Here is a 23799-nt window from a genome sequence, read left to right as displayed (position 1 = left end):
ATTGAACAAGTTCCTGATTTTGTGATGAAGTAGGTTGATTACAAAATTAGGTATATTAACTAAACAGTTGCAAACAAATTGTGAATTTATAATATATTCCTTATGTCAGTAACTAAATTAAAACAATTGTTTCTGTAGTCTATTTGTGCTCTAATTTAAAGCAACAGTCAATATCATATCTCTGCCTGCAATGAACTAATGTATTTCTCTTCCCAAGTTCTGTATACTGAGTACTCTGATGGTGTCATTGACTCTGAGAGAAGTGCATGACATCTTCTAGTCCTCTAGAATAATGAAAGCAACAATTTTCAAGAACATTCCTCTTAGAAAAATACTTCAAAGGTTTGTGATATTGATTTAAAAGAAATAGTTTTCTGTCATTAACTGAAGGTATCTATGTAAGAAAAGTGGATATATAAAATGTAATTGGAAATTAAATAAAGTAAAAGTTAATATTAAATTAAAGAAAAATAACTATAGTCATAGAAATCAGCGAACAGATCTAAGCAAAAGTCATCTTTCACCCCTCCCTTCAAGCTCATCTCTCGTGCAAACATTTAAATCCACAAAATGTAGTCATTGTGAAAAAGTCACATTGAAAATGACTGTTTTGGGAATCTTACTGTTTGAAGATTTTTCTAACATTAAGTACTATTGTGCCTTTAAAGAGGAAGTAAACCCACAAAAAAAAGCACCACCTGCAAGACAAAGGCATAATGAGCTAGTATGCATAGCATACTAGCTCATTATGTAATACTCACCCCAGATCGAAGCCCCCGCAGCCATCCTCATTCACCGCTTGGGCGGCCGACATCTCTCCCGGCTGTTACTTCCTGGTATCGCGGCTCCGGTATAACGCATGTGCTAGAGCCACCAGTCACGGCACGGCCTCTATTAGGAACGGCACGATTGCTGTTGCTAAAGTGCGCCTGTGCCGTTGTCTACAGCTCATGCGCCGTAGACATCGGCACCTGTGATTTTTGTAAAAATCTCCTAACCGTGTAGGTCTAGGAGATATTTCAAGCACCTACAGGTAAGCCTTAATCTAGGCTTACCTGTAGGTTAAAGTGGTTGTAAAGGGTTTGCAACTACTTTAAAGCAGACATTCAGTCATTTTTTCAACTTTCCATCTATTAAATCCTCTTCCCCTGTTGTTTTAACTGTGGATAGTAAAATATTTTTTTTCTGCCAGTAAATACCTTATACAGCCCACTTCCTGTTTCTTGTCTGGTAAAAAGCCTAGGCTTATGACATCAAGCACAGCTCTCCACAACACGTTCCACCTGCATTTCAATGAATGGCAGAAGTGACGTGGCTCGTACCACGTCAATTCGTTGGAATGCAGGTGGAACTTGGACAGCATCCCTGCTATTTTCAATGAGCGTGATTTGATCTTCTTTTCTGTAAGTCCAACTTGTAGTTTTTTTTTAATAAATCTTTTTAACGTCACTGCACTATGAGGAGCCTGTTCTTTCTTATTGATACATGTACCATATCCACTCAGTGGTCATGCTTTTCTTCTGGAGACCTGTCTGCTTATGCTGGTTTTGACTACCTGTCATGAGTGTCAATTCCCTCTGGTGAGTAGGATATTTGCCTAGGGGATGGTGGAAGCAAAAGCACCTTTGAAGACACATTTATTTTTATTTGAAGATTAACAAGAGGATTATTTATTTGTTTGGTGGTGGTATATGGACATTTAAAGTGGTTGTAAACGCTTTACAACCACTCTATGCTACAGGTAAGCCTATAATAAGGCTTACCTGTGGCTACCCTGGATATCTCCTGACCTGCAGGATTTAGGAGATGTCCCCTGTTCCCTGCATGTGCCGATGTCATCGACACATGCACACTAAAGCACGTATGTGCCATTGCTTTAGACAGTGTGCTGTTACCGGCGGCTCCCATGCGCAGGAGCAATGTCATCGCGGCTCCAAGCCAATCGTGAAGATCACCCAATCACCCCTGGGACAGATGTTGCCTGCCGGAGGGGGTACGAGGACCGCTGCGGGGGCTTCAATGTGAAGTAAGTAATTCATAATGTCATTATGCCTTTGTCTTAAAGGTTTTTTTTTTTTAATAGGGTTTACAACCACTTTAATATCAATCATATGCATATTTTTTATTTAGCTCAGTATGAAATCACAGTTATTTTCCTTTGCATCTGTTATAATATGCAGGCAACAAATATGAAATTGTTATAAAATGAAGTTACAATACATGGACAACAAACAAGCATATGTTGCAATACAGAAGCAAAGGCAAACAACAGACAATCATTACAATATGCAGACAAAAAATGGGTAGCCATTATAATATGTGGCCAACAAACAGACAGTCCATAAAATACACAGGCAACACATGGTAATCATGAAGCTATTTAGGCAATGACCATAACCATTGTATCATAGGAGACCAGTCTACTATGATGTTTGATGCATGGTTAATGGGAGAGGCTTTAGTAGCCATAAATTCTATGCTAATAGGTATTTGAGCATTAAACTCAGCCCTGACTCTCTATATACTGTAAGACCACATCAGTTATGTTTTGCATTGTATTATCAGTACTCAACATAAAAACGAGAACTTTACACACTGTTCTAACATCAGTGGTACAACACAAAAATGACATAAAAAATGAAAAAAAGTTAGTCAATTAAAAGTAGAAAAATTGAGGTAAACTATTCCTTTAAATTCTTTCATTTTAGATATCTACCTCAGTATATACTGAAAGGCAACAGCTGATAAGACTGTTTCGGATTTTGGCTGGAACAAATGTGGTTTGTAAAGCTATTCTTCTTTATGGATCATCCTCTGATTAAGGTTTTATCTGTAATTGCTTTTTTATAACAGACAATCTGCTAGATCTGGTAAATACCTCTTTCTTAGCTTCTTTGAATAGATCTGAAATTATAGTGTCTATGAAACTGAGTTTGTTAATGTAGCATGCCTTGTGTATAATGATATCTATCACTAGCACAGCATTAGGAATGTCAGTGGCTGGCTTTTAATCACCTATCTCTTTTGAAGGATCATACTGGAATAGGTAATAGAATAAAAGTTGTACACGTTTTCGAAGTGAGAGAAAAAAAAACGCGTATATACTGCATCAGCATTTTTCTAGAGAAATTGTTATTTTAAATGTGAGCTTTGGGTCTTGATGTACTGTAAACTAAGTACACATAATGAACATATAATAACCAATAAACTACATAAAGACAATGTTTAAATCAAAAAGGGATATTAATTAATACCAGTTTCTGTAAAGAGAATCAGTCACCAATGGACATTTGTAATAATCAGAATTTCCACTCTGTTATTAAAGTTTTGCCTTACCACTCAGGGAATGAGATTGTTTTACCCTAAGGGAGCTAGTTAATATGTCATTTTTTTAAATTAGAACTATTCACCAATACCCATAAAATAATTCTATAATTTTTACTTTGATCCAATATATTCCCTGTCAAAACATAATTGTCATGCTGAGTATCAGGCCGTCCTACCTTCTATCAGAGAACAAAGGTGCCGTTAGGATCTCCTAAAGTTTATCAGCACTGATTCAAATGACTGAACTGGCATTTCTGATCTGGCAGAAACAAAGGGAATTCAAAACGATCACTGAGGCCAGTCATACACGATTCAAATCTCAGCTGGTTCAGCAGGAAATAGCCAAGATTCAAGCCATTAATAGACAGGTTGAATATACCAAGTTGATTTACTGATCAACTTCGGTACAAACCAGCCTGCTGGATTCACTTTTGATTATCGCTAGTGGCTTCTACAGCCGCTAGCGATAATCACTGTATTCTCTAGGTGGGGGCAGCTTCCCCCGCCCTCCCCCGATCGGAGAAGACAATTGCTCAGAAGAAGGGATCCACCTGTAAACACTGTATGTGTTGATGGGAGAATCACCAATGGTTCCAGGAAATACATTTGCACTGTCTATGGCCTGCCTAAGTAATAATGCTGCTACTGTATATTGCATCAACTTCAGAATTGAGGTTAATGCCCTTTCCACTTCGTCGATTTTTCCCGAATGTAGACTGGACTGGAGGAGAAGCCGCAGAACCGCCGTGGAACGCAAATGGCACCGATATCGGAACTGACGTCAGTCAGCAGAGAGCATGATGTGCCGCTGGATGGATGCCTGGTTGTGGGCAGTACCACATTTCTCGGCCAGGAACCACCGCAGTGAGTGCGCACTGCACAGCAGCATTGATCTGATTACATTTCCAGCCTCCAGGCATTTCCAACACAAATGTGAGCATACATATTATGTGAATATTACTACTTACTGCTTGACTGCTGCAGTGCTTGTTGATATCCGGAAAGAAAGCCCATGACATAGGAGGGGATAGGAGGAGGTAATTTAAAAAAGAAAAATTTATATCAAATTTAAACTCAACAAGAAAAATAAAAAATAATAATTATATATATATAGTGACGTTTTTTCAGAATCGTGAGAGAATCGTGGTCTTTATTTTTGATTCTTATTTAGCAAAGATTTATCATTGCAGACACCTGTAAGAAGTGCTCAGAGAAATGTTTTATTTTATTTTTATTGCACTGCTTTCAAGCAGCAGATTGAAATTGAGCAGAGTGAGTTTATGAACCAGACTGCAATAATATGCAAAAACTGTTGAAATGACTCAGTATTGCTTTGGTTTGGTTTGAAGTTTGATTGATAAATCCCCCTATTATCTTAACACCATGAAAAATATTCTTTACTCAAATGTCACATCCATGTTTTGCATTATGTCAAATTGACAAAGAGTTTTAACTTTAGTTCTAATTTCTGTTAGTTTTTGCCAGTAATGACATTCTGTTTGCTGCTGTAGTTCCTCGCAGAAATGATTCACACCATGTCGCCAACACTTGCCATAGCTCTAGCCAAGAGTTGCTGCTTTTCAATAGCAATACTCAGAGAGAATCTGCAGCAGGAAAAAGTCCTATCCAGCTGGGAATCCCAAGGCACTCTAGTACATGTCCAGTACTTGAAGTACGTATGTACTGCTGGAATCAAATCGTACATTTGTGGCTAGATTTAGGTTGTAACACCAAGCATTTTGAAAGCAGTATTACAGCGGAGTTCCCCCCACTTTTACAAGGTGGTCTTAAACTAAAGACCACCCCTCCACCCCTTGTTTTTGGATATCTATATATTTCATACCTTTTTTGAAGTAATAAGTGTACTTCCGTCCTAGCTTGGCCGTGGTGCAGGACGTCATATCCTCTTCTGCGGCAAGCCCTCCTCCGTCACCCCCGCTGCCCTCTGGGACCTGTGTGTGTCCCAGAAGACGAGCTGGCAATTCACAAAGTGCCGCGCGACTCGCGCATGTAAAAAATAGGAAACCGGCTGTGAAGCCTGAAGTCTCCACTGCCGGTTTCTCTTAGTTGGAATGGCGACACCTGCACCCGAGCCGGTGGACAAATCAGCCTCGGGGGGCTGGCTCCCTGGACAGGTAAGTGTCCTTATTATAAGTCAGCAGCTACAGTACTTGTAGCTGCTGACTTAAAAAAAAAATTGCGGCTTGAAGTCTGCTTTAAGTGATGGGGGTTAATGTTATGATTCTGTCAGTAAGTTAAATTTCTAGTCAAGTGTACCTCAGCAGTAAGGATGAGCTCCAGCGTGTTTGCATGGTACACGTGCAGAGCCTGCCAGGAAGTCTGCACGGCGCTGTGCTAATCACAGCCAGGGAGACATTGCCCAGATGCTTGGCTGCAGAGATCGGGAAATGTCTCCCTGGCTGTGATTAGCGCAGCGCCGTGCAGACTTCCTGGCAGACTCTGCACGTGCACCATGCGAACACGCTGGAGCTAATCCTTACTCAGAAGCTTTATAACTTGACCTGATTGGGAAAAGTTCCAATAATCAGTTCACAAAGGCTCTGATCAGTAAAAATAGAAATAGTTTGCATTTTTCTAAGATAGGAAAGTGTTATACTTTTACATTTTTAGACAAGGGACTGACCCTTGTATCGTAGAAAATGAGGAATCATCAAGAACGACAACAATCTGTTAAACCTATTGCTACTTCATTCTTTCACAATTTCATTTTCCTTTACACTTCAGTTTACTAAGGATGAGCTTCGAGTTTGACTCGAATATTGCCTGTTCGGCGAACAATTTGGGGTATTCACGGCAAATTCGAAAAGCTGCGGAACACCCTGTTAAAGTCTATGGGAGAAATCTAAAGTGCTAATTATAAAGGCTAATATGCAAGTTATTGTTCTAAAAAGTGTTTGGGGACCTGGGTCCTGCCCCAGGGGACATGTATCAATGCAAAAAAAAGTTTTAAAAACTGAAGTTTTTTCAGGAGCAGTGATTTTAATAATGCTTAAAGTGAAACAATAAAAGTAAAATATTCCTTTAAATTTCGTACCTGGGGGGGGGGGGGGGGGTGTATAGTATGCATGTGAAGCAGCACATGTTTCCCGTGCTTAGAACTGTCTCTGCACAAAGTGTCATTTCTGAAGGAAAAAAAGTCATTTAAAATCACTTGCGGCTATAATTAATTGTCAGAGCCAGTGACAGCTCTTATATAGGTGAGGCGGGGCCACCCGTCGTGTGACCCCCCCCCCTCTGACGCAAGGGAAAGCCTGGGCTTCCCCAGTGACGTAGTCAGAGGGTGCGTCAGAGGGGGAGGGGGTCACGTGACGGGTGGTCCCGCCTCACCTATATAAGAGATGTCACTGGCTCAAGCCGCGTCATTCGCCAGGCTGTCTCCAGTGGAAGCAGGCGGCCAGCGATGCGTACACTCTGGAGACAGGAGATGTGGAGACAGGTGATGCGTGCGCTGGATGGACATCTCATCGATGGATCCCAGACCTGGATGAAGAGATCTTCTCATTGCTGGACCCCAGCAGAGAGGAGATCACCTGTCGCAGGATACCAAAAACGTTGGAGCGGGGACTGAGAGTGGATTACCACTGCTGGATTTTTTTTTTTAAATAAAGGACTTTTTCCACGGTGTGTGTGTTTTATCTTTACAATTCTTTACACATTCTTAATGAAATGGTAGAGGTACAATGTACCCCATTACCAATTCACATGGGGGGCCGGGATCTGGGGGTCCCCTTTGTTAAAGGGGTCTTCCAGATTCCAATAAGCCCCCTGACCGCAGACCCCCCACAACCACCAGTCAAGGGTTTTGGGGATGAGGAGGAACAAAGATTGTCTCTGGACAGCCGCACTCTGAACAAATTGTAGCCTTTTATTAAAAGAAGGACAGCACTACAAGTCACAGCAAAATAAAATCTGACCCTTGACGCGTTTCGCACTGAAACTAGTGCTTAGTCATAGCTATGACAATCTTTGTTCCTGCTTTGCTAAGTGCATTGCCTGCACCTGAGTTGTCTGCAATGGAGGATATTCATCTGGGTTCCCACCTGGAGCGGCTATTCCCTTTTCCCTTGTAGGGATGAGGCCCTTGTCCCCATCAACATGGGGACATGGTGCTTTGAGGGGTCACAGACCCCCAAAGCATCCTCCCAATGTTAAGGGCATGTGGCCTGGTACGGTTCAGGGGGGGCGCTCTCTCGTCCCCCCCTCTTTTCTTGTGGCCGGGCAGGTTGCGTGCTCCGATAAGGGGTCTGGTGTGGATTTTTGGGGGAACTCCACGCCATTTTTTTTTATTTGGGGTGGAGTATCCCTTAAAATCGACACCAGACCTGAAGGGTCTGGAATGAATATTTGGGGGGAACCCCACGTCATTTTTTTTTAAATTGACAGCAGGGTTCCCCTTAATATCCATACCAGACCTGAAGGGCCTGGTAATTGAATTTGGGGGGACCCCCACGCTTTTTTAAAAAATTTTTATGAATGATTTTTCTCTGAATTGCCGGGAGCCGACAATTCATTATAGCCGTGAATGATTTTAAATGACTTTTTTTCCTTCAGAAATTACACTTTGTGCAGAGACAGTTCTAAGCACCGGAAACATGCGCTTCTTCACAGACATACTTTACACCACCCCTAGGTACGAAATGTAAAGGAATATTTCACTTTTATTGTTTCACTTTAAGCATTATTAAATTCACTGCTCCCTAAAAAACTGCAGTTTTTAAAACTTTTTTTTTGCATTGATACATGTTCCCTGGGGCAGGACCCAGGTCCCCAAACACTTTTTAGGACAATAACTTGCATATTAGCCTCTAAAATTAGCACTTTAGATTTCAAACGTTCGAGTCCCATAGACTTTAACCACTTAAGCCCCGGACCAATATGCTGGCTAAAGACCAAAGGTGTTTTTACAGTTCGGGACTGCGTCGCTTTAACAGACAATTGCGCGGTCGTGCAACGTGGCTCCCAAACAAAATTGGCGTCCTTTTTTCCCCACAAATAGAGCTTTCTTTTGGTGGTATTTGATCACCTCGGCGGTTTTTATTTTTTGCGCTATAAACAAAAATAGAGCGACAATTTTGAAAAAAATTCAATATTTTTTACTTTTTGCTATAATAAATATCCCCCAAAAACATATATAATATTTATTTTTTTCCTCAGTTTAGGCCGATACGTATTCGATACGTATACGTATGCGCAAAATTTATAGCGTTTACAAAATAGGGGATAGTTTTATTGCATTTTTTTTTTTTACTACTAATGGCGGCGATCAGCGATTTTTTTCGTGACTGCGACATTATGGCGGACACTTCGGACAATTTTGACACATTTTTGGGACCATTGTCATTTTCACAGCAAAAAATGCATTTAAATTGCATTCTTTATTGTGAAAATGACAGTTGCAGTTTGGGAGTTAACCACAGGGGGCGCTGTAGGAGTTAGGGTTCACTGTGTTAGTGTTTACAACTGTAGGGGGGTGTGGCTGTAGGTGTGACGTCATCGATCGTGTCTTCCCTATAAAGGGAATGACGCGATCGATACGCCGCCACAGTGAAGCACGGGGAAGCCGTGTTTACACACGGCTCTCCCCGTTCTTCAGCTCCGGGGACCGATCGCCGCACTCGAGCGGCGATCGGGTCCGCGGGACCCGCAGTCCCGGTCCCGGAGCTTCGGACCGGGTCGCGGGAGCGCGCACGCGCCCGCGACCCACGGCTGGGTACAAGTACAGGACGTATATATACGTACATGTGCCCAGCCGTGCCATTCTGCCGACGTATATGTGCAGGAGGCGGTCCTTAAGTGGTTAAAGGGGTTCTAAAGTTCACACAAACTTTTGGTCTATTCGCAGGTTCTGGTGCGAACCGAACGGTCCCTACAGTTAACGCTTCCTACCAAGGCAATAATTTGAAGAATGGATAAAAAGATCATTGCACTATAAACAATTCAGAGGGATCATTAACTTTTTTACACAGATCTCTGCATCAGACAAAAATAAGGACAGAGGGCTCAAAAGAGGGACAGTCCCTCTAAATAAGAGACTTTCACATCAGCCTTTCACAACTGCAGGTAGCTAAAGGTTAGTAATAATTATAGCTGTCTCTAAAGACACAACACAAACACCATAGTCAGCACATAAAGAACATTAGCTAGCAAAGTTTTTCTTCTTCAAATTTAAAACAACAAATCCAATTTAGATAGTGATATGCTATACATTTTCTAGTAACTCCACTTTTGTTGAAAGACAAACATTCCCCCTCTCAGTGATCTATGTACATTACAAGGATTTTGAAAAACTTAGTAGCACATTCCTACCTTTTGCTATTCTGAAAAAAAAAACTGTGTGTTTGTCTGTGTCCCTGTGGAAAGTTAATCTAATGGAAGTGGCTTCATAATTATCAATCAGCTGCTGCACCTGCAGGGCTCTAATGAGGAAAGCTGCAGGGTCTGCATCCCTTTAGACGTGATTTCCTACTGGGAGTATCTCACCAAAATTACAGTTTTGTTGCAGGGGATGCCAAAAATGTGATTTGTATCTTAGTGCAGACACCTGGGAAAATCAGAAAACAAAATACACAAGCAGGAAATTATGTTTCTGGGATGGTGTTATGTACACTTTCTGTGTATGGAACACCTCCAGGTAGTTATATTGCATTGCATTTACAGAAAATTACAGCGGCTACAGATTGAAAAGGAAAGACAATTTTTAATAATATTCAATTACAAATTGACATGTCACAATTGTATATGCTAGATTATTTTTTTTATTTGCTATTTTGTTTCCCTATACATCTTTCTAATACAAAAACTCTGTATCTCATTGAGGCAGTCACATGCCAGGTAACTAAATACATAATCTACCTTTGACTAATCCCTATCATATTTGTGTTAATATACTAATATTCTGTTATGTTAAAACCCAACTAAAGTTACAGAAATAGATGGTGTTAGACTTCCGTTTGTAAGGAACTGTCTTGCATACACACTGTCATGCCAAATTCCGGGCGTCCAAAACGCGGTGACGTATAACACTATGATGAGCCGAGAAAAATTAAGTTCAATGCTTCAGAGCATGCGTCGACTTGATTCTGAGAATGCGTGTTTTTTTCTCCGTCTGAGTTTCACACAGTCGAACGGAATTTCTCTTTTTAAACTCTGACGGAAAAAAGACCGATGGGGCACACACACGGTCGGAATATCCAATGAAAAAATTCCGTCTGACTTTTTCTATCGGAAATTCCGATCGTGTGTACGAGGCATAAGTGTACTTCGGTCCTAGCTCAGCTGCGGTGCAGGACGTCATATCCTCATATAATTACTATTAAAACACTTTTGACTTTTCATCCTAAATCTCGATTACCTGTAACTCTCTGAACAATATAGAACCAGTCATACTGTAATTCTTTTTGGTAAAATGCTTCTCCATTGTGCAGCCATAACGCTGAAGGCATTTGATACTGAGTGTAAGGATGATCTTAATTTAATATCTGAAATATCTGCTAAAGAGGATTAAATGATTTACAGGAGTTTCATTAGCTTATAACAAAGGTAATGGTTTAAATATCCTAAACAAGTAGTCAGAAAATGTACATTTGTTATTTAGTATAACATTATGTGATTCACACGTTGGTAAAATCCTGAACTTGGTCCTATTTTCAAAATGTAAATCATTCATCAGCATTAAACATAATGCTATGAGCAACTGTCAGACAATGTAGGCCATAACAATGGAAAAGTTACAGTTAGATATAGATTTTTTGTGTTCTAAGAGTTAAATTGTATTCAACCCAAATGTAACATTGAATATTTGGAAACTGTTCTAAAAAGCACAGTAAAAGGGAAAAAACAACATTGCTAGACATAGCAGTCTACTAGGAGCTGAAATTCATTAAAATATGCCCTAGAGTGGTGGAGGTCAATTTCCCACTAGTTGCCATAGACAAATGCTCTCTTTTCTATCATCTACATTCTGTGAATTAATCTTGCAGGAAGGCACTATGCTTTCTGCAAATGGAAAAACATGAGATTCATAAAACTAAGAAGACACACATAAGATTTATTTATTAAACATATTTACTTATAGGGTAACTCCACTTTTGTGGGGAAAAAATTTGAAATAAAGAAAAAATAATATAGGGGTAGATTCAGGAACGATTTACGCCGGCGTATCCATAGATACGCAGCGTAAATTCAAAGCTACGCTGGCATATCTATTTTCTGTATTCAGAAAGCTAGATACGCCGACATTAGCCTAAGATACGACTGGCATAAGTCTCTTACGCCGTCGTATTTTAGGGTGCATTCTCACGCTGGCCGCTAGGTGGCGCTTCCGTAGTTGTCAGCGTACAGTATGCAAATTACATACTTACGCCGATTCCAAAACGTACGTGCGCCCGGCGGTAGTTTTTTACGTCATTGGCGTAAGTCGTTTTCGTCGTAACGTTGCTCCTGCTATTAGGAGGCGCAGCCAATGTTAAGTATGGACGTCGTTCCCGCGTCGCGATTTTAAAATTTAACGTCGTTTGCGTAAGTCGTCCGTGAATGGCGCTGGACGCCATTTACGTTCACGTCGAAACCAATGACGTCCTTGCGACGTCATTTACCGCAATGCACGTCTGGAAATTTTAGGGACCGCGCATGCGCAGTACGTTCGGCGCGGGAATGCGCCTAATTTAAATGATCCACGCCCCCTACCGGATCATTTGAATTACGCGCGCTTACGCCGGCCCCTTTTACACTACGCCGCCGCAACTTACGGAGCAAGTGCTTTGTGAATACAGCACTTTCTCCTGTATTTTACGGCGGCGTAGCGTAAATACGATACGCTGCACCGCCGTTTAATTTGCGCGCCCCTACCTGAATTCACCCCATAGCGTATACAATTGCGACACAATTGAATGTAATTAAGAATTACCTTTCCTTATCAATCTGCAGCACTGAAAATGCAATGCAATATGGCTACCTGGAGGTGTTTTGTACACAAAATGTGTACTGATCACTCCCCAGAAACATAATTTCCTGCTTGTGTGATTGGCTCATCAATTTTCCCAGAAGTCTGCACTAAGATACAAGTCAAATTTCAGGCATCCCCTGCAACAAAAATGTCATCTTTGGTGAGCTACTTCCCATAGGAATTTACAGCTAAAGGGATGCAGGCCCTGCAGCTTTCCTTATTAGAGCCCTGCATGTGCACAGCTGATCGCATAGATACAAAAACACATAGATTTCTTCAGAAAAACAAAAGGTAATAATCTGCAACAAAGTTTGTTAAAATCCCTGCAATGTACATAGGTCAACCAGAGGGGAATGTTACACTTTAAACTCCAAGATATTTTACATATAGCATATACGTTGTATGATTATATTATCCAAGGCAGGCACTCTAACCTGGTAATTTTTAGGCATGAGGTCACCCCCTTACAATTGTTTTCTAGCCCGTGACCATTTTAAAGGCCAATTTCAGATTCTGAGACCCTCTCTTTACCACCCACTGAAAATATGTTACTTTTTACATACCCTCATCTGATGTCTTTTAACTGCTCACATGACGTGCTGAGTTCTGGGATGAGGCACCACTCAATGCATCAACACACTTTGAGTGCAGGGCAGGGAGTGGAACATATTCTCCTATGTTGAGTGATGCTCGGCGTCATTCATCCTAGACTAAGGACATCATGAGGTCCTATATGGGGCAGCTCTGAACTGAAGTTGAGTATTGTAGCCTTTGTTTTGTTTTTGGTATTTTAGAGGTCCCAGGATATTTAAAAAAAAAGCATGCAGTTGGATTTTGCCCATAGCTACACTTATTTGCACTATTTTACAGTTAAATACATTTTTTTGCGCTTTTTTTATAACTGATAAAGCATTAATTACAAATATTTTTGTTGACACTATTATTATTGATGAAATTTATGAAAAACCTGGGCTCCTTGCTGAGCTGAGATGCCACTTGAACTGAGCATCAAAATAACTAGTTTGAGCCTTATATGGGAAAATCTAACATGACTTAATTTAAGTGACAAATATGATCAATGTGTAAATTGTTGTAATGTAGCTATTTTGCACCCTGGGAACACAGATATGGAATAACAAACTAATTAAGGCTCAGTTCACAATGATGTGACAAGCGCACCCGAATGCAATGAAACAGTTCTAATCTGTGTGCCTTGAGCAGCTCCAACATAGAAAAGGGTCTCTACACTACTGTTGGTCTGACTTTGGTACGACTTGCATTGACTTGTCACATGCAAGTCCTGCCGAAGTCGTGCTGCGATTCAGCTTCAAAGTCACGGTAAAGTTGTGCATCTTTGAACCTGCGGCAGTAGAACTGCAGGATTCTGGATAAAATGAAGATTTTTTTGCTTAGAATAAAGATCATAATTCTCTCACGATTCTCAGCATAACATAATCTTTCGCATTATACAAAAAAATTGGGCAAACTTTACTGTTTAGTTTTTTTCTTTAATCCATTGAAGTGTATTTTTTCCCAAAAAATTGTGTTTCAAAGACCGCCACGTAAATACATTGTGACATAAAATATTGAAATGACCCACATTTTATTTTCTAGGGTCTCTGTAAAAAAAAGAAAATAATGTTTGGGGGTTGTACGTAATTTTCTAGCAAAAAATATAGATTTTTACTTGTAAGCAACAAGTGCCACATTGATGGATCACGATGGGGCTCACGTAAGTATTGGGGGTGTGGGGGCTGGAGGGGTTTAGTCTTTAAGTGGTTAAACTGACCTCCTTTACAAACAGAAGTTCATCCCTTGGATCTCTAAAAAGAACCAAATTATACAATGTTTCTTTTTATATCTTCTGAGCGCTGAGTAATGTTGTGGTAAACTTTGCTGACATTTTTTTGACAGCTGTGAGCAGAGAACTGCTCTGCACTTGTTACATGAATTGTAGAAATGCCAGATTAAGATTGTGAGGGGGGGGGGGGGTTGAAGCAAGATTGCGATTTTTTAATGATGAATCGTGCAGCTCTACGTGGCAGTATGAATCGAGGCTAAAGGAAATCTGTAGAGCAAATAAAAAGCTACGTTTAAAGTTGCATGGCATGCACCCTAGAGTAATCACAAACACCCAGGATTTTTGGTTTGGGAACAAAAGGTATAGTCTTCTTTTTTCCTACATTTTAGTGCTTGATGTCTGAGCAGAATCAGAAGCTAAGGAAGCTGTGTGACCCTTTTATTTTCTGTGTCTAAGAGTCCCCAAACCTGCATAGGAAGTTTGTTGTTGAATTTGGAGACAGATTCCTGGAGTGCAGGGAATAAACTAAAATGTAAAGGTTCTATAAAGCATTATTTAATTGTATATATACTGTGCACTTATTATCCATACCCTAGACCCTATGCCAAACCACAGCTGAGATAGAGGCCACTATATCAACAAACTGTGAGAATAAATATACCAGTCACAATCAGAATTTCACACCTTTTACCATTCACATATCTTCAGAATAGTTATTTTTCTCCCACAAAACATTAAATATGAGTAATTAGCTGATATAATTAACTTTTTGTTTTTGACGCATTTTGAATTTCCAGGTGTTGTTTTGACAAATTCAAAAATTCAACTAATCAAACAAACTACTGTGCCATCATTTCAGGTTTTCAAATTTATAAATAGAAACTCATAAATTAGAATGGAATTATATTGCCCTTTTCAAAATGCACTGTGCCTTTCTTATTGTAAACAGTTTGCCACAAAAAGTTCACCACCTCAGGGAATTCAGTGAAGGAGAAAAGCAGTTTTTCCCCTTTATAATTTGCTTCCTGTTATTATCTCCACACTTAACACGCAGCACAACAGAAACATGAATTCTATTAAAACTCAAAAGTTCAGAGACAATGCCTATTTTTTTAAACCCATTCTAAAGAAAAATTACAAGAAATAGCATAGCATGGAAATAGGGTATTATGAGATATTGTTTAGAGAAGTGAAAGACTATTAAAAATATGTTTTCTATTCAATGACCAACAGCAAGACTAAAAAGAATAAACTTTTTTTTTCACAATGTAATACCACTGTTAAGCTAAAAGGTTACATTTGCAAATTATCATTATTTCACATATAACTGTGGAAGAATATGTGTAAGATTGAACTTTATACAGACTTCTGTTTTTTGTAGGACTAATCCAGAAAGAGAAGCTACTCCAGTCTCTCGTCTACAAATTCCTGGTTCAATATGTACACACATTTAAAGTGATGGGGTCACCTCGCTCTCAAGCCACTGCTCTGCATGTCCATTCAAACACTGATGTCACGCAAACACGAGCAGTTTTACCATCGGGAAAAACACGATGGGTTTGCCGATGGAATTTCCGCTTAAGCTTGTCTTGCATACACACGGTCACACCGCGTTGACTTATACTACGACAAGCCGAGAAAAATGAAGTTTAATGCTTGCGTTGACTTGATTCTAAGCATGCACATTTTTTTGTGCATTGAAATTGCATACAAACAAACGGTTTTCCCGCTAGGATTATTTCCTGATGGGAAAAAAGAGATCCTGCTCTCTTTTTTTTTCTGGCAGCTTTCCTGTTGGAAAAAGTTGGATGGAGCATACACACGGTTGGGATTTCCGGCCAAAAGCTCTCAGCTGACTTTTTCTGACAGGAAAACCGGTCGTGTGTACGTGGCATTAGCTGCGACTCAACCCTGTCCCATTTGTCTTCTCATTAGCTCACTGGCTGTGATTGACAGCTGCTGCCTCAGCCAATGAGGAGTGAGAGTCACCGGAGAGCCGATGCACATCGAAGGATCATGATGGGGCTCATGTAAGTATTGGGGGGCTGGAGGGGCTGCTGCACAGAGAAGGTTTTTTACCTTCATGCATAATGTATGAAGGTAAAATACCTTGAGCCTTTAGATCTACTTTAAGCATCCAACTACCTTCCTTTATTTACTGTGTACTTAGATTGAGCAATTCTTTCCAACTTTAACCAGCCTAAACTTGCTAAAGTTGTAGACACTGACGCAAATATAGTGGTGGGAAAGAGAATCACAGAAATCTTTGCACTTCAGACATCTGACTTGCTGTAGGAATTCCATTAAGGTTATGCTTTTGTTGTGAAATAGAGACATATATTGTTAGTGCAGAGCAAGGTGACAGCTATAATAGTTTTTAAAAGTAGTGTTCAATTACATTTTTTGAATTGGAAAACATAATTCTGAGGTGCTACTTTCCAGACTTTATCATCTTGTTGGCGGTATAAAAGGTCATAATACAATATTAAAATAATGTGCATACTAATCACAACAGAAATGATGATATTCTATGTACTACATAGATATAATTTCAGCTATAGTTCACAAAGTCATTGCAAAAGACGTAATATTAATCAAAAGTCTGCAGAAAAAGAAAGACAGCAGGATTTGCAATTTTTTTAAGACATGACTCCTATCTGCACCTTGTGCTTTTCGCCTGCATAAGATGGGCATTGATCATTTAGTTTCATGGTGCCATTTGTTGCCCTGTGTGCACAGCCTATAGTTGAATGAACCTTCACACTCTTGTGCCAGAATTTTCAGTTTGTGTTAAAATATGAGGCATGCAGCAGGGCTCTTTACAAGTTAATGCATGACCACTGTCTGTAGCCTGAGACTAAGCACTTCCTGTGAACAAACAAAATATCCAACAATCCCTGGGCTTCTCAGTCTAGCACTTGTGACATGTGACATGCCAGACGAAAGGGGCCCTGCGTGGCTCTAAAATGTTGCACTGATTTGTGTTGTGATAATGTAATAAAAAATAGTTTGGGCACTACCTTGTCGATCCATGGTGTGCTGGCAAATATCTCCATTGTGACTTTCTGAACCAGTTCCCAGCTGGTTGTTGCTGCAGCACCCAACTCTTTTAGAGTGTATCCAGGAATGTGTGCGATGGGAATATGGAGTATTACATCATTACAAGGTAGGGCAAACAACCAACATAGGGAATATAACTACACTAATACCTAGTTAAAGCAACAAAAACATTTGAAAGTGTAAAACGCCTTTATAAACCATAACAATTACCTTCTCATTTGGTCTGTAATATATCTTAGGAAGAATTTTGTCACATTTGTTTAATAAATGCAGAAAAAAAACCTGTTGATCTTGTCAGAAATTCAATGCTGTCTTATGTCCTTTCCACACTTTCATTGTTATCTCAAAGAACCTTCATAGTTCTTATCTTGGACTACTGAATAATTAGCCTTTGTGATAGGACAGGATGGGTGAACTAGAGATACTGGTGAACGAGGAGGATTTACATTTTGTGGGAATTTCAGAGACCTGATTCAACAGCTCTCATGATTGGCTGGCAACCATTCAAGGATATTCCCTTTATGGCAGGATCAGAGAGAGTACAACAGTGGGAGGGGTATGCCTGTATATCAAGAATAATGTACAAGTGAATGTGAGAGACTACATCAATAAGAGAGCTAGGGTGGAATCCTTATGGGTAGAGCTACAAAGGGTTGAAGCTAAGGAGAAAATAACACTATAGACCCCCTAACCTGAGGGAGGAGAGAGAGATGCACCTATCACAATTGGGATTAGCAGCAAGGATGGAAAGTTTTACCATAATGGGGGATTTTAATTATCCAGACATAGACTGGGCGGAGGGAACCAACCATTCGTCTACTCGCCAGTTCCTAAATGTCCTGCAGATCAATTTTATGGGTCAGATGGTAGATGCACCGACTAGAAACAATGCATTACTAGATCTATAGATTACCAATAATACAGACTTGATCATAAATGTGGAAATAAGGGGCAAGTTAGGAAACAGCGATAAGCGATCACAGGTCAATTGGCTTCAGTATAAATCACGCAAAAAAGAAAACACAAGGGGAACACAAAGACACTGAATTTCAAAATAGACAACTTCCATAAACTACGAACCTTGGTAGAAGATATAAATTGGGATAAAATCTTAGAAACAAAGAACACGGAGGAGTGATGGGTTTGCTTTAAGAGCATATTAAATAAGGGCATTAGCCAGTGCATCCCATTCGGGAATACATTTAACAGAGCGAACAAAAGTCCTGGATGGCTTAACTCCAATGTAAAAATGCATATAAAAGCAAAGGAGAAGGCCTTCAAAAACTACAAGGCTAAGGGATCATCATCAGCTTTCAGACTTTACAAAGAATGCAAAAAGATATGTAAGGGTGCAATTAGGACGGCTACGATGGAACACAAAACACACAGCTGAGGAGAGCAAAAAAAATCCCAATACATTTTTTAAGTATATTAACAGTAAAAAAGGAAGGACAGACCATATTGGCCCCATAAAGAATGAGGAAGGATGGTTACAAAGGATGGAAAGATGGTGAAGGTATCAAATGTATTCTTCTCCTCAGTCTTCACAAGGGAATCGGGGGGCTTCAGTAACCAAAACTGCAGGGTTTGTCTTCATAACACATCACAGGAAGCACCCTCATGGCTAACAGAGGACAAAATTAGAAATAGACTTGGGAAACTTAACATTAATAAATCACCGGGACCAGAAGGCTTGCACCCGAGGGTACTTAGGGAACTCAGTCAAGTAATTGCCAGACCATTGTTCCTCATTTTTACTGACAGTCTACTGACTGGAATGGTACCAGCTGATTGGAGAAAAGTCAATGTGGCACCAATATTTAAAAAACGGCCAAAATACATCCCTGGGAATTACAGACCAATTAGCCTAACATTAATAGTATGCAAGCTCTTGGAGGGGATGATAAGGGACTATATACAAGATTGTAGTAATGAAAACGATATCATTATCAGTAATCAGCATTGATTCATGAAGAATCATTCTTGCCAAACCAATCTATTAACCTTCTATGAGGAGGTGAGTTGCCATCTAGATAAAGGAAGGCCCGTAGACATGGTGTATCTGGATTTTTCGAAAGCATTTGACACAGTTCCCTATAAATGTTTACTGTACAAAGTAATGTCCATTGGCATGGACCGTAGGGTTAGTACATGGATTGAAAGCTGGCTACAAAGGCAAGTTCAGAGAGTGGTGATAAATGGGGAATACTTGACCTGGAGGATGGGGTAAACAGTTTAATCTCTATATTTGCAGATGACACTAAGCTAAGCAGGGCAATAACCTTGCAAGAAAATCTGAACAAATTAATGGGGTGGGCAACTACATGGCAAATTAAGTTTAATGTAGAAACTTTTAAAATAATGCATTTGGGTGGAAAAAATATGAATGCAATTTACTCACTAGGGAGTGAAGCTCTGGGGGGATCTAGGATGGAAAAATACCTAATTTTGGGTTTCTCAAATTTTCAAACAGGAATCAATTAAGCTCCCCCCTTTCCCTGCAAATGTAAAACTTTGTAATCTGCAGTATACCTTATCATGCACTTACTGGTAAATAGTTAGACATGTGGAAAAAAGAATTGGGGAGCAACTGCGCTAATAAATTGTAAATACAATACAAGAGTACTCCTAACGAATGCTATTGTGAATATATAAAGCAGCACCTTACTGTGTATGGTGAAACAGTGATAACATAGGAAAAAAACAAGATGCGTTAAACAAATTAATATAACATAAGATCCCAAACAACATATCACATGGGGGGGAATGCGGAAAACACAGTCCTTGGGGGGGGGACGGAGCTCCTATTCACCCATGTAGTGAAGAAAAGGGAAAAGCCAATGGGTCCACAGATTATAAGATGTCCGGTGGTCTCTTAACTAAAAGAAGACCCCAGAAAGCATATCAATGATGAACCGTTGGTAATTGGAGTGTAGGTAGGCTGAGCTGAAAACCAATCCTCGTCTCAATCCAGTGATTACAAACTCGGTTGTCAGGTATCATGGAAAACACATAAGGGCCGCAATAGTGTAAAACCATAGATACGTTTATTTGTTAAAAATCAGTCAAAAACACACTTACATTTGTACAGTATAATATGGGCATGTCTGTTTGGAGCTCCGGCCGGAAGCTGTCCAAAATGACCCGTCCAAATGGTATAGAAGTCGTGCAGGTATACGGGGGGTGATCCGATGTAGCACTCGTTCCGCCCGACCGGTTTCGCGATAGATCGCTTCCTCTGTGCCCCTACACTCCAATTACCAATGGTTCATCATTGATATGCTTTCTGGGGTCTTCTTTTAGTTAAGAGACCACCAGACATCAGTTAAGCGGCTTTATTTTGCTTTTGGTGGCGGATCACTGCTTCTGGATTGTCACTTATAATCTGTGGACCCATTGGCTTTTCCCTTTTCTTCACTACACGGGTGAATAGGAGATCCGTCCCCCCCCCAAGGACTGTGTTTTCGGCATTCCCCCCCATTTTTCCCTCACCTATGGACAATTGATTTGTGATATGTTGTTTGGGATCTTATGTTATATTAATTTGTTTAGCGCATCTTGTTTTTTTCCCAAATAGTTAGACATTACTTATTGATATTCATCTACTGAATTCAATGTGTAGCGATAATATGCTGAAAATGTGTTTAGTTATCTGTCAATGTAATATTTTGTGTACATTTCCTTTTTGGATATAGATATACCTACCTTTTTTTTTTTAAATAAAACCTTTACATTTTCATTGCAATATACAATAAAAGCATAGAGTAGAAAAAAGTCAATTTATTTCAGTAATTCAATTCAAAAAGTGAAACTCATATATTATATAGATTCATTATGATATATTTCAAGTATTTCTTTCTTTTAGTTTTGATGATTGTGGCTTACAGCTAGTGAAAATCCAAAATTCTGTATCTCAGAAAATTTGAATATTACATAAGACCAATTAAAAAAGTGATTTTTAACCACTTGCCGACTGCCTTCCGCAGATATACTGCATGCCTGCATGAGATAGTGTGGGCGCGCATGCGCTGCATGACGTGGAGCGCGTGTGGGTCCAATGGACATCATGTAACCCGCACTCGCAGTACAGAGAGGCAGAACGGGAATCTTGTAAACAAGGCAGATTCCCGTTCTGACAGAAGACAACACTGAGATCTGCTGTTCGTAGTGATCAGGAACAGTGATCCCTGTGTTGTCCCAGTAAGCCCATCCCCCACACAGTTAGAACACGACCAGGGAACACAGTGAACCCCTTTGAGCGTACCCTAGTGTTAACCCCTTTCCTGCCAATGTAATTTCTACATTGATCAGCGCATTTATTTAGCACTGATCACTGTATTGGTGTCACTGGTCCCCAAAATGTGTCACTTAGGGTCAGTTTTGTCCGCCGCAATGTTGCAGTCCTGCTAAAAATCACAGATCGCTGCCATTACCAGGAAAAAATAAAGAATGTCCATAAATCCCCTTTACAGGTGTTTCGAGTAAATTAGCTGATTAGTGTGTGACACCAGGAGTTTACAATATTAAACTTTTTCACAATATTCTAATTTTCTGAGATACTGAATTGTGAGTTTTCACTAGCTGTAAGGCATAATCATGAACATTAAACAAAGAAATGCTTGAAATTAGGGTTGTCCCGATACCGATACTAGTATCGGTACCGATGCCAAGCATTTTCCTGAGTACTTGTACTCAGGCAAATGTTCCCGATGCTTCACCCGATACTTGTACAGTCAGAGTTATCAGTGCGGTGGGGAAATTGCAAGCACTGATCACCGCTGTATAGATTTAAAAGTCTGACAGCTGTTTCTCCATTTCTCTCTCTAACCTACCCCCCCCCCACCCCCGAGCGGCTTTTAGCTGCTTTAGTGAAATCTGCGGTGATCGGTGCTTGTAACTTCCCCACACACAATCACTGCTGACTGTCCTTGTATCCTTTTCAGCCCCCCTTCGTTCTGCTGCTGTCTCTCTCCCTCCGTGTCCCCCTCCATGATACAGTCTCCCTCCGTGTCCCCCTCCATGCTGCGGTATCCCTCCGTGTCCTCCTTGATGCTGCTCTTTCCTTCCGTGATGCTGTGCCTCTCCGTGCTCCTCCTCAACCCGCCTCGATCTGTCAGGATGGTGAGCGAAAGTAGGAGCCGGTAAATACGGCTCCTTACTGTTCGGAATGAACAGAGCCAGTGATCACTGACTCTGTCCATTCACATAACTGAAACATCGTAAACTGTGTTTACAATGTTTCAGTTTATGAATAAATAGAAGCCGCTGTCTTCTCTCCATTCATTTTCAGCGCAGCTGAGGCTGCTGAGAAAGTGACTAGTGTCCCTAGTCCCTTTCCCTGTCTCAAAGGGGAGATGTCAGAGGTCTGTTAACGGAGTTGTAAAGGAATTTTTTTTTTGCTAAAATGACTGTTTACAGGGTATAGAGACATAATAGCTAACTGATTCCTTTTAAAAATGATTAAAAATAGATAAAAATCAATCATATAATGTACCTGTAGTTTCAGTTTAGTTTTTGCATGCTGTTTCCTGCTTCTGTGATGTACAGAGAAACAGAGCCAATACAGGGCAGTGATGGTTTGTAAAAAAAAACTGATTGGTGCTGAGGGGTTTTAGACATACAGTAATCACACCTCCTTGATTAGTGACCACAGAGCGAAAGCTCCCAGTACTGTGGTTATCAGGAAACAGACAACCAGGAAGTGTGGAGATCAGAGAAGAATTACAGCAACTTGAGATCAAAAACGAACAATGAGGACATGAAAACAGAACTGCATTAAGGTAAAGGAAGCTATTAAGATAAAAAAAAATCCTTTACAAACCCTTTAAGACCCATGATATCTCACCAAAGCCCCCCAACAGGGCTGATAAAAATAACATAAAAAATAAGAATAAACACACTGACACTGCCCCCCCCCACACACACACCTCTTAAAAAAAGAAAGCATTGTAAAAAAAAAAATGGTAAAAAATAAAAACAAAATGGTAAAAAATAAAAACTGACACATGTGCCACTGTCACATGAGATTTAAAAAAAAAGTATCGGTAATCGGTATCGGCGAGTACTTGAAAAAAGTATTGCTCTTAAAAAAGTGGTATCGGGACAACCCTACTTGAAATGTATTACTCTCTGTGTAATGAATCTAAATAATATGAGTTTCACTTTTTGAATTTAATTACTGAAATAAATGAACTTTTTTAATATTCAATTTTTTTTAAAGATGCACCAAACATTACAGCACCTTGCCTCTTTTAGCCATGATGCAAGCAGTGGGCTGACTCTTCGGAGTATATATGCAAATACTGTATATAAATTCCTTGATGGGTGGATGTGATTCTAGAGCAGTGAGCTTTCCTAGGCTGATTGCATTTCCATGCAGAGTATTCTGAAGGATGCCTACATATGATGCTTCGACTCTATGATTAAAATAATTGAAATTGAATTAATGAAAGGGGCAGGCCAGGTACAGTCAGATTAGCGAGGAAAGGGCTAGATGATGCTGAATGTCCTCCAGACAAGAAAGGAGGCGAGCCGTATTTAAATTGCTGCAAGTTTTAGAAAATCTCACAGTGTGCACTAACATCACAGTGAGCAATTTTAGTTCATGTAAGATTGCAATATTGAAGCAAAGGCTGAAGTTCAGCTT

The 23799-nt window shown here is 40.0% G+C and overlaps 1 protein-coding gene across 2 annotated transcripts in view; it reads right to left on the bottom strand.

Moving 5' to 3' along the window:
- Nucleotides 1-23799, bottom strand: part of KCNQ5 (potassium voltage-gated channel subfamily Q member 5) — a 751481-nt gene that overhangs the window by 554134 nt on the left and 173548 nt on the right. The window lies entirely within an intron of this gene.

The sequence above is a fragment of the Rana temporaria genome, chromosome 4 (genome assembly GCF_905171775.1).
Source record: "Rana temporaria chromosome 4, aRanTem1.1, whole genome shotgun sequence".
Classification (NCBI taxonomy): Eukaryota; Metazoa; Chordata; class Amphibia; order Anura; family Ranidae; genus Rana; species Rana temporaria.
This window is presented reverse-complemented; position numbering and strand designations above follow the sequence as displayed.